This window comes from Rhineura floridana, chromosome 17, assembly GCF_030035675.1.
Source record: "Rhineura floridana isolate rRhiFlo1 chromosome 17, rRhiFlo1.hap2, whole genome shotgun sequence".
In the NCBI taxonomy this organism is placed as follows: Eukaryota; Metazoa; Chordata; class Lepidosauria; order Squamata; family Rhineuridae; genus Rhineura; species Rhineura floridana.
Window position 1 is genome coordinate 26,073,662 of NC_084496.1, and position 15,651 is coordinate 26,089,312.

At 46.7% G+C, this 15,651-nt stretch overlaps 1 protein-coding gene across 7 annotated transcripts in view; it reads right to left on the bottom strand.

Annotated features, from left to right (window-relative positions):
• Nucleotides 1–15,651, bottom strand: part of MPRIP (myosin phosphatase Rho interacting protein) — a 173,886-nt gene that overhangs the window by 125,016 nt on the left and 33,219 nt on the right. Inside the window, exon 1 of one of the 7 annotated variants that reach the window (XM_061599707.1) lies at nt 5,865–5,941. The exons of the other annotated variants lie outside the window; for them this stretch is intronic. The gene's annotated coding sequence lies outside the window, so the exon portion shown is untranslated. Of the gene's footprint in view, nt 1–5,864; nt 5,942–15,651 lie in introns of those variants that run through there. 7 annotated transcript variants of the gene reach the window in all.

Sequence of the window (15,651 nt, forward strand, 5' to 3'; positions counted from 1 at the left end):
TTTAGGATGAATGCTCCCATATACAGGTCATCTGGAGGAGCCTCTGCTGAACAAAAGGTGAGTGAGTCACATCCTACTCGCTTTCGACCCTGCCCACACCTACCCACTGGCATGAGGCCCCCGGAACGTCATCCACAAGCAAATGCGGCCCTTGAGTGAAAAAGATGTCCTAGAAGATATTTGGGTACATTAAGCATGGCCGTTCTGGACTAACTGGGTCATTGTTCTGTTGCAGCATTAACACCTCTCTCAGATTCTGCAATCCTCTGCAATTCTGCAATTCCATAACCACTCAGGACACGAGTGATAAACTGGGACTGGGCACTGTTTTCAGCATCTTGAGAATCTCACACTATTTTTTTTTAAAAAGTCAGGTTTCTAGACATGAAGCAAGGTAGGCTTTAAAAAAGCAAGAGTTCCTTTCACTTCAGTGTCAAGACAAGCTTCACCACAAGTTGCCTGGAGGTTAGGGAGACATGAAGCGGCACATATAAAAAACAAGAACTCATGCACAACAGATGCAAGCAGAAACAAAAGCTTGGTGAGAAAAACTGGAAGAGGAATAATCTACACACCCCCACATTCCCATTTATGGAATGCCTTTCCCAGGCAGAATATATATATATATATATATACATATTCCTTTCCTCTTTTGCAAAAAAGCAAAGAGGACTGGGACAAATTATCCGACATTTCTCCCAACTCCCCCTCCTCTCTCCCAGGAATTAATCTGAAAGTGCCGATTCCCAGCTGTTCCTCCAGCCATATGTGGAAAAAGCAGTCTCATCATCGCAGTCTCCTTTACATCATCCGGACTCTTTTACGCAGGTTTGCAAAATGCAATGAAAAATGAGCAGCCCCCAAAGGCCTAAATCACGCTGGCTGCTTACCATGGGAACAGGATGTTGGGCAACATTACAGACCCCCCATTTCACTCCCCCCCCAAACCACAGCTGCAGAAAACTGGAGGTGGGGGAAGAGAATATGGCCTTTGAGAGGGGACAGCTTAATCCAGATCTGCTCAGGAGAAAAATGCCTATATGAACAAACTTCGCTTCACCTCAAAAACTTCACCCAGAAGCCCTGCTGGCAAAATATATATGCTGGTATGTTTAGCTTTAAGTTGCAAAGAGGAGAAAAATAAAGAGATGTTGTAAAGGGGATGGGTGGCAGGGTTTTTCAGCTAGCAAAATGCTTATTGATTGGGTGTGAACACCTGTGTATGGGAGGATTACATATCACAAAGACTGTTGCGAGTGTCGCTGACTTGGTGCAGAGAGGAGCAATTGTTTTCAGGAAAGTTTTTCCATTTTGTAAGTTCACTGGTAACAGTGAAAGCCTGCCAACTCCAAATATATATTCTTAGGCAAGCCTGGCAGTTTAAGTTTTAAGGTTGATAAATATAATATCAAGGAGAAGAAAGCGAGGAAAATTCTAAACATAAAAAAGAAAGCATATAGCACAATGCTATCAGTCAAATTGAATAAGCAATGATGAAACAGTAGTCTATTGCTGTTTTATACAGAGAACTGAAAACTGTTTCTGGGCTTAAAAAAATACAGGTAAAAGAGAATCATAGAATAGTACAGTTGGAAGAAGTCTATATATTCAACTTAAAGCAAAACAAACACGCTAAATTAATTTTTTTTTGATGCCCTAAAAAGTTTAAGTTGAATTCCTGCATTGAGCAGGGGGTTGGACTTAATGGCCTCAAGGGCCCCTTCCAACTCTACTATGCTACGATTCTGTGGGACTACAATGCCCATTATCCCTAAACATTGCCTGGGTAGGCTGGAGCTGATGGGATTTATATCCCAACAACATCTGGAAGACACCACATTGGCATTATGATCAGACTGTTGAACTCAAGACACAGATTTAAATCCCTGGTCAGCCACAAAGCTTACTGAACAACTTTAGCCAGTCACAATCCCTCCACCTAACCTACTTTACAGGGTTGTTTCAGACTTTCCCAACCTTTGGGGTCCCCAGATGTTGCTGGACTACAAGTCCCATCATTGCTGACCATTAGCTGTGCTGGCTGGGATTGATCGGAGTTGTAGTCCAACAACATCTGAGGACCCAGAGGTTGGGCAAGGCTGGTCTAGAGAATGAAAGGCAGGTTGAGGGCGCACTGCCCTGAGCTCCTTGGGAGGAAGGTTAGATACAAATATAGATAATTTAATTTAAATCTAGCTGTTATGGCTAACGGTGCCTTCGTTTCAGAGGCAGTATACCTCCAAATACAAAGTCATTCAAACTGGATTGGGGTAACATAGCAAATAACTCTGCAGGGGTTGCTTGGTGAGAGGTCTCAAAAGACCAAAACCAGCATTAAAAAGGGGGTGAAAATCTCTCCACAATAGCTGCACGGCCGCATCATACTGACTCTTTAAAGACATAAGGAAGGCTGTGAGAGACGAACAGGCAGCTGACTCATAGCTGTGCTTTCTTTCAGTGTTGGAAATGTTGAAGGGGGAGGGGAGGATTCACAAAATGTCCATGATCAGGGAAGAGGGGGGCAACCACAACTGCAGGATTTAAGTCCTCATTGGCATACTCCCCCTTTAAGAAAAGAACAGCGCTGGATCTGATCTGGGTTTGCTCAGCGGTAGGGCACGTGCCTGGCATGCAGGACGCCCCAGGTGCAATCTCCAGCATCTCCCGGTAGGGCCGGGAGAGACTCCCTGCTGGAAATCCTGGAGAGATGCTGCCAGCCAGCCACGTAGCCTGGTGGGACTCCCAGATGCTGTGTGGGACTCCCAGCTCCCATCAGGCCTAGCCAGCATGGCCAAGGGCCATGGCCAGCATGCACCTAGCATCAGGGCTAGCCAGCATGGCCAGCATGAGCCGGCTGGGGCTGATGGGAGTTGCGGTCCAAAACGTCGGGAGGGCACCAGGTTGCCGAAGTCTGGCCTACAGCTATGCTCCTAGCCTGCTCAAGCCTTTGTTACCAAAAGGCCTTTCTCAAGTAGCCGTGGCTAGCCAGCAGTTGGCTTGCCCACAGGGGCTGCAACTTAAAAAAAAAGGCACAGCTGGACCAGAAGCAGGAACTGGCACGGTGGGAACATTGTGGCTGTTCAGCAAGAGCCGGGTGGGCGCCACTCCCTGCACATTCCAAGCAGAGGCCAACCTTTTCATTAACAGCCTGGCCCCCAGCTCCAGAGCAGATGTGACCTCGGCAAGAGGACGGCAGCCCTGCGAGGTCAGCAGAGCTCCTCGGCCAAGACGTCCAGATCCATGCGTCTCGTTTTATTTTTAAAAATAAGCGGCAGCGAGGAGAGCAAGCGCCTTTAAAAAAAAAAAAGGCCACGTAGGTCTTTTTCAGTACTAAACCTATACCAAGCTCAATCGGGTGAAGGTAAAATATATATATATTTTCCGCCTTCATCAGCTGCTAACATACAAATGCCACTACCAAGGTGGTAGTTATAGAGCTTTGAGGATGGAATATTCAGAGGGGCTTCATATATATACAGGGCCCAGGGTAGAGCCATAACTGCCTTGCCTCCCAATGCTCTGAAAAGGCACAGGGGCAATCTCCACGTTGCAACCTGGCAGACCTATTATTATTGTTGTTGTTTTCTATGCTGCCTTTTGGCCAAAAGGCCCTCAAGGTGGCTTACAAAAAATAAGCAAAAATATGGAAATACACATCAATAAAAACAATACAATTTAGAAAAATTAAATAATAAAATATTAACACTTAAAAAGTATTAACACTATTTTTCTCTTCAGTGTGGGCATTTCAAGGGCTTTGGATAATCTTCTAAAGCTCTATAAAAACTTATCAAATAACGCAAGAACTATCCTCAGGGTTTAGGAACACATAAAGTTGCTAATTACAGAGTTGGACCACTGTGTGGTCCATCTAGCTCAATATCGTCTACTCTGACAGGCAGCTCTCCAGGATTTCAGACCCGGGTCTTTCCTAGTGTTACCTGGAGATGCGGGGAATTGAACCTGGGGACCTTCTGCATGCAAAGCAAGTGGCCTACCACTCAGCTATGGCCTTTTCCTCGCATTGCCTGTGGGTCTTCTTAAACAGCAGCAGTTTGCACTTTAAAAAAGCCCCACTACAGTTCTAGGTCATAGGTGCAAAGAAGATGCCACAACAGAAAGTGTCTGAAGCATCAACCCCTGTCCCTGGCAGAGTGCATCATCACTTCACCCCGCCAACCACACGCACATACAGATTCCGGCCAACCTTTGCAGCCAGTTTATAAATCTGCCATTTAGACCCCCCTCCCCAGTAAGGCAGCCCTTAAAACTCCTGTTAAGCCTTTTGTACCACAGCCATCCTAAGGCCGATTCGGGCAGCACATTTTGTCCTATTACAGCAGGGGCGAGGAGCCCTTTTCAGTCCAAGCACCGCTTTCATTCATAGGCAACCTTCCGGGGGCCGCACGCTAGTCGTGGGTGGGGCCAGAGGCAACGTAGGCAGAGCAATGGATGCAACGCTTACCTTTGTACAGTGGGCTACTTCCAACAACAGAGAAGCAAGAGGTTTCTGCACACAAACACACACCTATCTCCATCCAAGGTAACAGGCATTATAATAATAATAATAAAATTTTATTTGTAGGCCGCCTATCTGGCCGAATGAACGGCCACTCACAATTCAAGGACTGGTGAGGGGTGTGGTCTAGAAAGCGTCCTAAGGATCTGCTAGAGACAGCTGGAGAGCATTTCCCCAGTATTATAGCGAAGCTGGTGTATCAAAGTAGGGCTTTGGAGCTCAGCAAATGGCCATCCACCGTATGAACAGAGGTAAAGCATGGAGAATATGGAGTGACCAACTGCCGCCGCAGTATCATCATGGGTCTCTAATGTGGTGCGGGAAAATATGTCGCTAATACTTAATGGGTATTATAGGCCTTTATTATCCTTCATTGCAATTTTAGCTTTCAAAGCTCCATCCTTTAACAGCCTGTGCATATGTTGAGATCACCATCTTTGGATGCCCCTGTTAGGCAAGGTGAGGGGGGGGCTTCTTGGTGGTGGTGCCTTGGTAATGGAATGTTCTACTCATGAAAACTCACCAGGTGCACACACTAACCTCTTTCTGCTGCCAAACAAAAATTCTTTAGAAAAGGTTCCTGGGTTTTTAAAAGTTACTTTAACCCAGCTTTTAGCAACCTGCTGTCTTCCAGATGTTTTGGACTCCAACTCTCACGCATAATTCAAGACATCTGGAGAGCAACACGTTGCTGAAGGCTGGGTGAACCTCTGTTGGAACTGGTCCTATGCTGCTTTTACCTGCCATTTTTATTTGTTTTGAGTATATTCTATTGTCACTCTTTACTGGTTGTATTTTGGTTCTATAAGTTGTCACAGCATTCCGGAATTTTTATTTATTTGTTTGAAGGGTTGGATTTTTTATTAAAAAATCCCTAAAAAACAAAACAGAAATGCAACCCTTTTCATCCTCAGACATATTTCAGAAATGCATGACTGACTACATTTAGAAGTCCGCCCAAACCTATACTTCCTCATCTTTCTTTCCTTAGTTTCACCCAATTAAGTGTGGAAGACAAAAGACAAAAAAAGGCCAACTCAATGACAGAAAAACATATGAACTTGACTCACTCAGAGGCCTGCAAGTCATGGCGCCCTTTGCTCCTTTCCTTGGTTTGAACTGTATTGGGTGCTAAGAATGCAGACAGGCCTGAGAGGAGGATGGGGATTGGAGTAAAGGCTCCATAACCCAGTCATATTTCCCAATGCAGTTCCCTAGGGAAAGATTTGAAGGTGTTTCCTAGCTGAAACGCTTGCAGGCTTCCCAGGTAAGCCACCCAGAGGACTTTCAGTTGTAGAAATACTGTAAGTAAATAAATAAAAAGCAATAAATAAGAATCACTTGCCTCTCATCTTTCGGACGGAATTCCTTCCTATTCATACCAGCAAATAATGGCTCAGGGGAAAAGACAGGCAGGCAGACTTGTAGAATATTGTTGCAGAAGACAGGCACATGTGTGGAAGCACTTGTAATCTGCACCACCTGTTTCCAATCTAGAACCTGGATTTCAGTGAGAATTTAAGAAGAGCCCAGCCTCTCTAGTCCAGCATCCTGTATTCACAGTGGCGACCAGATGCCTACAGAAAGCCCACAAGCAGGACCCGGGGGTAACAGGGCCCTGCCTACTTGCAATTCCCGGGAGCGAGTGGCATTCAGAGGCATATGACTGCTGAAAGTGTAGGCAGAACATAGCCATCCTGGCTGGTAGCGATTTAGAGCCTTACCCTCCATGGATTTTGGGAAAGGCCTTTAGCTTAGTGGCAGAGCCTCTGTCTTGCATGCAGAAGGTCCCAGGTTCAATCTCCAGGTAGCACTGGGAGAGACTCCTGCCTGAAGCCCTGGAGAGCTGCTGCCAGTCAGTGTAGACAATAGTGGGCTACAGACCAATGATCGGACTCAGCATAAGGCAGCTCCCTAAATTTCCAATTCATCAAATCCTCTTTTAAAGCCACCGGGGTTGGTGGCCATCACTGTATCTTGTGGGAATGGTGCAGGATTAGGTAAACTGGGGGCCCGGGGGGGGGATTTAATCCTACAATGACTTTTTAACCTCCTCCTGCCTTGCCCAAACCTTCCTTCTTTGGACTATTCAGCAGCTAGCTGGAGGGATCTGCCGGTATAAACTCAGAGGGATTATGAAGCCATTGCTATAAACTCCCTTCCTCTCCCAGGAATGTTTAAGGAGAGACGAGGTCAGTATGTCCCAATGCATCTCCCTAGCAGACAACGAGCGTCTGCTCCGAAGGTCATCAATCTCCTTCCAGAACCATCTGTGCTGACGTTCAGAGCGACGTCATTTTTCGGAACAGACATGAGTAACTTTAAGCACCAGGTGGGGTTTCAAGATCTCTCTGTTCTTCAGAGCATGTGTGGTAAGAGATTAGGGTGCTGATTCAGGACTGTCAGTTCTGCAAACGCAGTTCCCTCTGGGTCAGGCCAAGGACATCTGCGCTAGAAAGAGTGTATCTCTATACCACTCCCAATTCTTCCCCCTCTTCCCACTGACTCCATCCTCCCTCAAATCTCTACTGTGTCAGATTCAAAAACGCCTTTCCCCGAGACACAGTTTCCAAGTCACACAGGGAAACTCTTCCACAAGTTCCTCTAGCTGCCCTAGGTGACTATGAGCCAAGATGGGCTCCTCCAGACAACCTATTTATCTAACATTTGTTGTGATTTCCCTGCACAAAGCTTATACAGAGGTTAGACTACGTCCCTCCTTTATCAAGCGCTGGCAGCCTTGTATCAAGTGTTGCTCTAAGGAAATTCCACGAAAACAAAAAATCAGTGCAGTTTTGAAAGGTTCCATCGGCCATCTTGATTCAAAATGGCGTCCAACTGTATCCAAACATGCAAAAATGGTTCCGGTAACTTAAGAGGTGTCCAAATGTACAGTGAACAAACAAGCAACTTTTCAAGATATATAGCAGATTTGTTCTGACTTGTTTGCCGGGAGGACACAAGACGAAGAGCATTCATTCCAATTTCTTTATGGGGCATTGACAGATCTTCCTGTTAATCTTTCATTCATCCCAGTTTCCAGTGCGTTTCCCCATTGTTTTCCTAACCACAAAAAGTCTTTCTTTTTTTCAAAAAGAGTTGTTGCGCTAGCACAGCAGAACACTTTAATACACCTGAATTGGGCAAACCTGAATTTCCAGTTATGTGCTTGAATCCCTCCTGCAAAACACTGTCTGGAGGCGAGCAGCGTCAGGAGCTGCTGACTACTGCCCCGTGTGGCACGCTGTGTCACTACAGCTGCTCAGGGTAGAACTTTCCGGCGTGACTCTGCCTGGGGCAGCAATTGGTTCCTCCTGGGCAGGAAGTATAAGAGGGTTTCCTGTCTCAGGGATGGTTTGCTGGAGTGACGAGGTCTACCTGCCAAGTTTTCACCAAGCCTTGAAAACCTGGCTATTCAGGCAGGCCTACAAGATCCCTGGGGTAGCCTAATTTTATTGGTTTTAGCTATGGGTGGGTTCGGTTTCGTTTTATATTGTAGTTCTGGGTTTTTATGTAGTTTGTATGTTGTATTTTACTTGATCTTGTACGCCGCCTAGAGTGGCCGCTTGTGCGGCCAGATAGGCGGCCTAGAAATAAAATTTATTATTATTATTATTATTATTATTATTATTATTATTATTATACCTGAGCTCTAGCATCTCTTGCATTTCTGGTCTTGCTCTTCGGTCCTGAATCTTGGCTTGTCCTCTGGTCCTGCTCTCTGATTCTGAACACCGACCTCTCACGGTTCTAGGTTACTGGCTCCCAATTCACCTCAGGCCGCTGCCCAGTCTAATTGTGACAGAGACATGGGTGCCTTAATTGGCCTTCCAGACTAGATTTCTGGTGGTAGATTTTGAGGTCCTAGTTATGCACCCTATTGCCAGAAGTAGAGTATCTGCTTTATATGCAGAAGATCCCACGTTCAGTCCATGACACATCCAGGTAGTAACCTCTGTCCTGTGGGCCAAATCTGGCCCATCAGGCCTCCCTGTTTGGCCTACGAGGCAGTTTTCCCCAAGCCACGCCCACCTGCCCCTTTACCTGACATCAGGTGCAAAACAGGCAGAGATGTGGCTGGAAATCAGGACTGAAACCCCTGCACATCAGTGGATGTGTGGGAGTTCAATCCTGCTTAGTCGCCATCTTGATGTGTGGGGAGTTCAATCCTGCTTAGTCGCCATCTTGATGTGTGGGGAGTTCAATCCTACTTAGTCACCATCTTGATGTGTGGGGAGTTCAATCCTGCTTAGTCACCATCTTGATGTGTGGGGAGTTCAATCCTGCTTAGTCACCATCTTGATGTGTGGGGAGTTCAATCCTGCTTAGTCACCATCTTGATGTGTGGGGAGCTCAATCCTACTTAGTCACCATCTTTCCTCACCCCTGTGATTTGTAGTCTGGGAATGCTGCTGGTACCATCTTTGTCTCTAAAGGCCCAGTGCCTTTTACCAGCTTCAGCTGGTAAGACAGCTGCAGCCATTTCTGGGCTGGGATAGCCTGATGACTGCTGTCCATGCACTGGTAATCTCTAGGGTCAATTACTGTAATGTGCTCTATGTGGGGCTGTCCTTGAGATTGGTCCTGAAGCTGCAGACTGAAGCATGATATCGCTAATGGGTTACCCTGCTAATGAAATATTTGCACTGCCTGTCCATTAGCTACAGTTCAAGATGCAAGTTTTGGTGTCTAAAGCCCTACACGGCTTGGGACCAGGATATCTGAAAGATTGTCTTACCCCTTATATACCCAGTCGATCTCTGCGCTCTGCAGGTGAGGGCCTCCTGCAGATACCATCTTATCAGGAGGTCCGTTCTGCACAACATAGGAAACAGACCTTTAGTGTGGCAGCATCTACCCTGTGGAAATCCCTCCCCTTAAATATTAGACAGCGCCATCTCGGCTATCTTTTCGGCGCCTTTTGAAGACTTTCCTCTTTCAACGAGCCTTTTAAGGCTCCTTATGCGAGCCTGCATCTGTATTGGAATTGCTTTTTAAGATCTTTCTAAAGATGTTTCACAAAGCTCACTGGGTGACCTTGGGCCAGTCACTGCCTCTCAGCCTCAAAGGCAATGGGAAACCCCCTCTGAATACCACTTACCATGAAAGCCCTATTCGCAGGGTCGCCATAAGTCGGAATCGACTTGAAGGCGGTCCATTTCCATTTTTATTTAAGATGTTTTATAAACGTTTTTAGCGTTTTGTCATTTGCTTGATGCCCTGGGCTCCTTCTGGGAGGAAAGGCAGGACACAAATTTATTAAATAAAAATAGCTCAGCAACATCTGGAGGGCCAAAGGGTCCCCGCACATGATCTAGGGTGGACAACTTCAAGCCTGTGAGAACTCCTTTTTTAAATGTATTATACTTATATTCCACCCTTAATCTCAAAGGAGCCCAGGGAGGCAAATGTCAATAATAAAGGACACAATTAAAAGTTCTAAGAACAGCTGAAAGCTTCTAAAAACAATAATCTACTCTTAATAACTTCAGGGTTGCCAGGAACAGTATGTTTCAGCCATCAACTGCCTGGGTAAACAGGATTTCTCTTAAAAGTTAATAATGAGGGAGACAGAGGTAGGTAGGGCTTTCCACAAATGGGGAACCACCACAAAAAAGACCCTGCCATGGGTCACCACCAACCAGACAACTCCCAGCAGCACCACCACCACCAATAGGTCCTCACCTGCTGATTATAGGGCCTGAGATGGTTGATATGGAAGAAGGCAGTCTTAAGTACTTTGGTCTGGAAGTCATTTTACTAGAACCCTGACATCCTCCAACCAGAGTCAGGTGCAAAATAGTGACTCAACTAAGCAGACACTAAGTTAGAGTATACCCACTGAATTTAATGAATCTAAGTTAGGCATGTCCATTAATTTCAATAGGTCTACTCTGAGTAGGGTTAGCACTGGCTGCAACCCTAACAACTGAAGACTTGGTCAGCCCAGGAATGCTTCCAGATAAAAATCCACTCATGGTCTCTCCGCCCCCATTGCTATTTTTAAAAAAGTGTTCTTTCAGCAACCTAACTTTAGTTGCTGCTGCTGTTAGACATCTGAGAGTCAAAACCTTCTGCTGATCTACTGCAAACCACTCGGGAGATCTACCAGTACCTCCCAATCTACCTTCTGACCACCGCTGATCTAAGTGTGGGAGGGGATGTTGGGATCTAGTGTTACAAGCTAATTACCTCGTAATAGCAGCGCCAAGAACAAAAAAAATGAAATGGAAATGGACTGCCTTCAAGTCGATCCCAACTTATGGTGACCCTATGAATAGGGATTTCATGGCAAGCGGTATTCAGAGGGGGTTTATCACTGCCTCCCTCTGAGGCTAGTCCTCCCCAGCTGCCTAGGGCCTGCTCAGCTTGCCACAGCTGCACAAGCCAGCCCCTTCCTTGTCCGCAACTGCCAGCTGGGGGGGCAACTGGGCTTTTTGAGTCTATGCCACTTGCCCACGGCTGTACAGGTGGCAGGGCACGTAACCCCTGAGCCACACTGTGGGGGTGATCTTGAGCTGGCCCTTGATGCCCAGGAGACACGAGCAGGGATTTGAACTCAGACTCTGGACTCCCAGCCAGGCTCTCCTCCCCACTGTGTTATACCAGCAGACAAAGGAAAGGAATATAAATTATTGTGTTTTGTTTTATTAAAAAAACAAACAAAAAAACACAGATGACTTATTAAACAGGGCTGGCCCAAGACATTCTTCTGCCTGGGGTGAAGGACAAGATGGCACCCTGTCCCCATTCCACATACAGAAACCAAGTGGACTGGAGTTGAACCTTCATTTAAAACTGGCGATGGAGAAGTGTCCTCCACTGCATCGGAGGTGGCAGGCTTGGCGGGGGTGACATGCCGCGCAGCAGAGGCAGCTCTAACAGAGGGGAATGGCGGGGGGCGCTCAGGGGAAACTGCCGGGGGCTGCTGTTGCTGCATCCCCAGCATCTGCTGCCTGAGATGGTCTCGCCTCACTTTACCTAATGCTAGGGCCGGCCTTGCTATTAAAACAGCAGTAAATCAATCAGAGATGGCACTTTCAGGAGAGAAGCGTTTAGGCCTTGACGCACCGAATTGGCATTATTAGGAGACACTGGGGCCAAAACCAGTAAGCTTTGGACGCTGCTTGGCTGGCCGTTGTAGAGAGCCAGATTAAAGAGACTCTCCTGGGCAACAGCATCCTTCAAAGACTCCAGGGGTGGCTCTGCCCAGTCCAGCAGGCCATTGGTTCCTTTGCCCCAGCAGAGCAGGGATGGGGACCCTTTGGCCCTCCACATGCTGCTGGACTCCAACTCCCACCAGCCCCAGCCAGCAGGGCCAATGGTCAGGGATGATGGGAGCTGTAGACCATGAAGATCAGGAGGGCCACAGGTTCCCCATCTTTTGTGGCAGAGGTAGAAAAGCATCCGGATCAGGGTTGGGCCTTGCCTAGGGGACTCCTACTTCTCCACGCAACGGAGTCTCCTCAAACAACTTTTCCAGCAACATGTGCCTTCTACTCTCCATCCAGTGGCCTCTTAGGCTGCCCACAGGCCAGTATCACAACCACCATCTAGAAACTGACATGTTCTCCTTCAACATCTAGCTTGCTGATTTCCTGGCATCTGACTCCTGGACCTTGCCTGGGATTTCTCCTCTCCCCTCCCCTCCCCAACTCCATCCTGAGCTGTCTTCCTATTGTCATTTCAGGAAACATTATCCCCAGTGAAAGCAGCCAGGTTGCCAGGAGACAGGACAGAGAAATTTACAGCACTCCGGCCTGGATGATTAAGAGGATTTGGATGAAGTTCCAGCGGCAACAAAAAGCAGCTGATTTGCGAATCTGAGAGTTCGTTTTCATACAGAGCCAAAAACCAGCTCCTTATTCTCTCTCAAAGGCCTGTGTTGGAGAACACACAAACAAACAAAAATAAACTTTAGCACGGCAAGGGAGACTGAGGAAGGAATTGCCTCAAAACACATTCATATGTCTGTCCCCAGGAAGCCAAAAGGTTGGTCTCCTTGGCAGCCTTGTAAATAAGTCTACACAAGTTACTGGCCTGCCTTTCCACAACATAACAACGTAAATCATCCGTGGCTCAACAACACTCCTGGCAAAAGAATAAAACCTTCCAATTAACAAAGCTTCTCTCCTCACCTAGAGCCAAATCTTCCCAAAGCCAACTGAGTAGATGTGGCTGTTTTTAAGGCCAAAACATCATTATTCATCAAAAGCGCCTATTTAGCATGTTCAAGTGTCCAAAGCACTTCACGATATTCTCAATAATCCTTCCAAACAACTCTGCAAGGCAGGCCCATATGATCCCTATATTACAAATGGAAAGGGCTGAGATAAGATCTGATGTGACACCTTCCTTGTTCATGGTTCATGCTCACTTATACCTGGTCTTACCACACCCCTGCAATAAAACTTCAAATGCAAGGTATCAAAATTCAAAAAGGGAACAAATCGCAAACATATTCTGAGCTGCTACATTCTCTTCCTGAGCTATTAGAAACACTTTTTAAAAAGTATTTTAGTTAAATTTATAAAACCAGTATATCCAAGAAATACAAAAAATCTTTTTCCAACTTGAGCTTTTTAGTCCTTTGCTTCAGGTGCTGTTGAGATGGCTCTTGAAATTGTCCTGACCCAGATTGCTAGTGACCATACAAGATAAACTGGGGGAGAGGAGGTAAATGGTGGAACTGTGCTATCCCAGCAATGCCCAAAGTCATGAGTTCCAGATCTGCACATAGTGTATTGGCCGATGTCTGCTTATTTGTGGATGCAGAAAGATCATGCCAAATTGCAAAAAAAGAAAAAAGTCATTCTTAATCTGTTCTCTAGCTATACAGTTTTTGTATTAACTTCTCTGCCACTGCAAAAACTAGGTTTTAGTGTACTAGTTGTCAACATTAGCACCCCTAAGATATTGCGCAAACCTTGCAATACTCATCGTTGCAGTTGTTAACAAAAGCCCATTAAGTTCTTTAGTGCTAAGGTTCATTTTTGGACCATCCAAAGTGTTTAGCAACACTAACTGAGGTTTTGTCCCCTTGATTTGTTGTTTCGTAATATTCTTCAACTCCTGAAAAACACTCCCTGCAATTCAGGCATTTGCAAACACAACCACCACATGTGGAGGTAAGGGCCTAATTGTCCAGCGAAGTGCAGAGTTGTACAAACGTGGCTAAGAGGCAGAAAAGTGACAGACATAACCACTCTCTCTCTGCTATGCAGGGCAAACTAGTTCCTTCACTACAAGCCTTGCTTCCAGCCCCAAAGGGAGCGGAACAGCATAGGTAACATGGGTGGGAGAACATGCATATCCACAGTGACCTTTTTTTCCCCTTGGAACACCACAAAAGAAATGCCACAGCAGGGGACCCCCGGCTAATTCTCACTGCAGCCAAAAATAACAAACCATCAAGGGGAAAAAAAGCTTAAGTCACTTAACAGGAGAATTTGAGAGAGCGCTAACTTTACTTGGGTCACCTCCCTCAGAGAAAAGGATGTTCTCAGAGGTTACAACATTCATGTTCATCTCCTAGAGTGAGACTCTAGAACACTAGATCAGAATGCAGAACACCCCAGAATTCTAGAATGTAGAATGAATTCTAGAATGTAGAACACTCTTCAGAATTCTAGAATGTAGAACACTCTTCCTGAGGCACATGACCCCCTCTGCTTGTTGCACCAACATGCAGAGAGGACCATGGGACAATGTGGGCTAGGCCTGGCCACTGCTGGAGCTGCACAGTGCTGCTACGCTCTGCCAATGTATTGGCCAGAACCCCTGGCCAAGCTGCACATGCAGAAGACCCTCCAACAATTGCCAAACATGTTCTTTGAGGAAGCATCATAGCAGTTCATGGCTAACCAGCATGGCCCTGCCCTCTGTGTGTTCATTTAATGCAGTGGCTGCGGCTGCCCACAGGGACTGGTGGGGCGGAAGGCAGGAGAGTCCAACAGTAGGTGGAGCCAAACAAATGACGGGCAGAACCAGAGCCAATGACAAAGAGAACCAAATAATTCTAGTCCTGTCCCCATCCTCCTCCCTCCCAATTTCTGCAAGGGCAACACCAAGGTTAAGCTGGCAGGCAGCAGCTTCCCCCTAGACTGGCTGTAAGTAAAAATCCAGGCAGGTGATGGCTGTCTGAGCTTGGTGCGGCAGTGCCCCATCCACCCTAATGGACCAGCCTTCACCAATTCAATGTGTGGAGAGGGTCACGTGTACTGATCCTGAAGGAGGAATAAGGGGAAGCAGACGAGGTTTGGAATTACAGGCCCTGTTCCCACAATCAAATGCCATGTTATACCAAAGACCATGCTGAGGTTGGACTCCATATTTCTCGGAAAGCCTGACAAAGTCTGCCAATCTCTAAAAGTAGGCCACAGCTCTCTCTATCACACCCGCACCTCATAGGCCTGGGGGCCTTGCAAAATGTAAGAACCATGCAAAATATAAGAACGTGGCCACCATGAGTGAATGAACTTAGGAGCGCAGTTGATCCCACCCTGTTTTGCCACCTGCTGCGACCAGAATCAGTGGTATGGACCGTAAGCTGATCTCCTACCCAGTGCCCAATATTTCACGTAGTGACCGCTTGGGGAATACCAGCCGAAGAACTCCCACATCTGTCATCCTTTTGACAACGGGCAAGATCTTCATTTCCTTTTACGATTTTAATGTTCACGAATCTGCCCGGGAGGTTCTTTGAGGGCTCCAAAAGCAACAAAGAAAAAGTTTCAACGTCTCATTGGCAACAGCACTGGGAAGGAGCAACCCAGTCCCATCGCCATGACGCTTGGGATGCTTCTCTCAGCCCCTGCCCGCCAGGAAGCCACAAAGGGGGGCGGCCAGGAAGTGAGAGGATACAAGGTTTGCCTGCAGATATTTACAGGCAGGCACCACAGAGCATACCCCAGCTGTGGCCAACCTGATGCCCTCCAGATGTTTTGGGCCACAACTTCAGCATGTGATGTTACGTTACGTTCCTGCACCGAGCAGGGGGTTGACCACGATGGTCTTATAGGCCCCTTCCAACTCTACTGTTCTACAATTCCACTTTATATTGTGCGGACGTGATGTTATTTTGCGTTGTCTTATGTGGAACGCTATGATGTGCAGATGATTGAACGTGATGT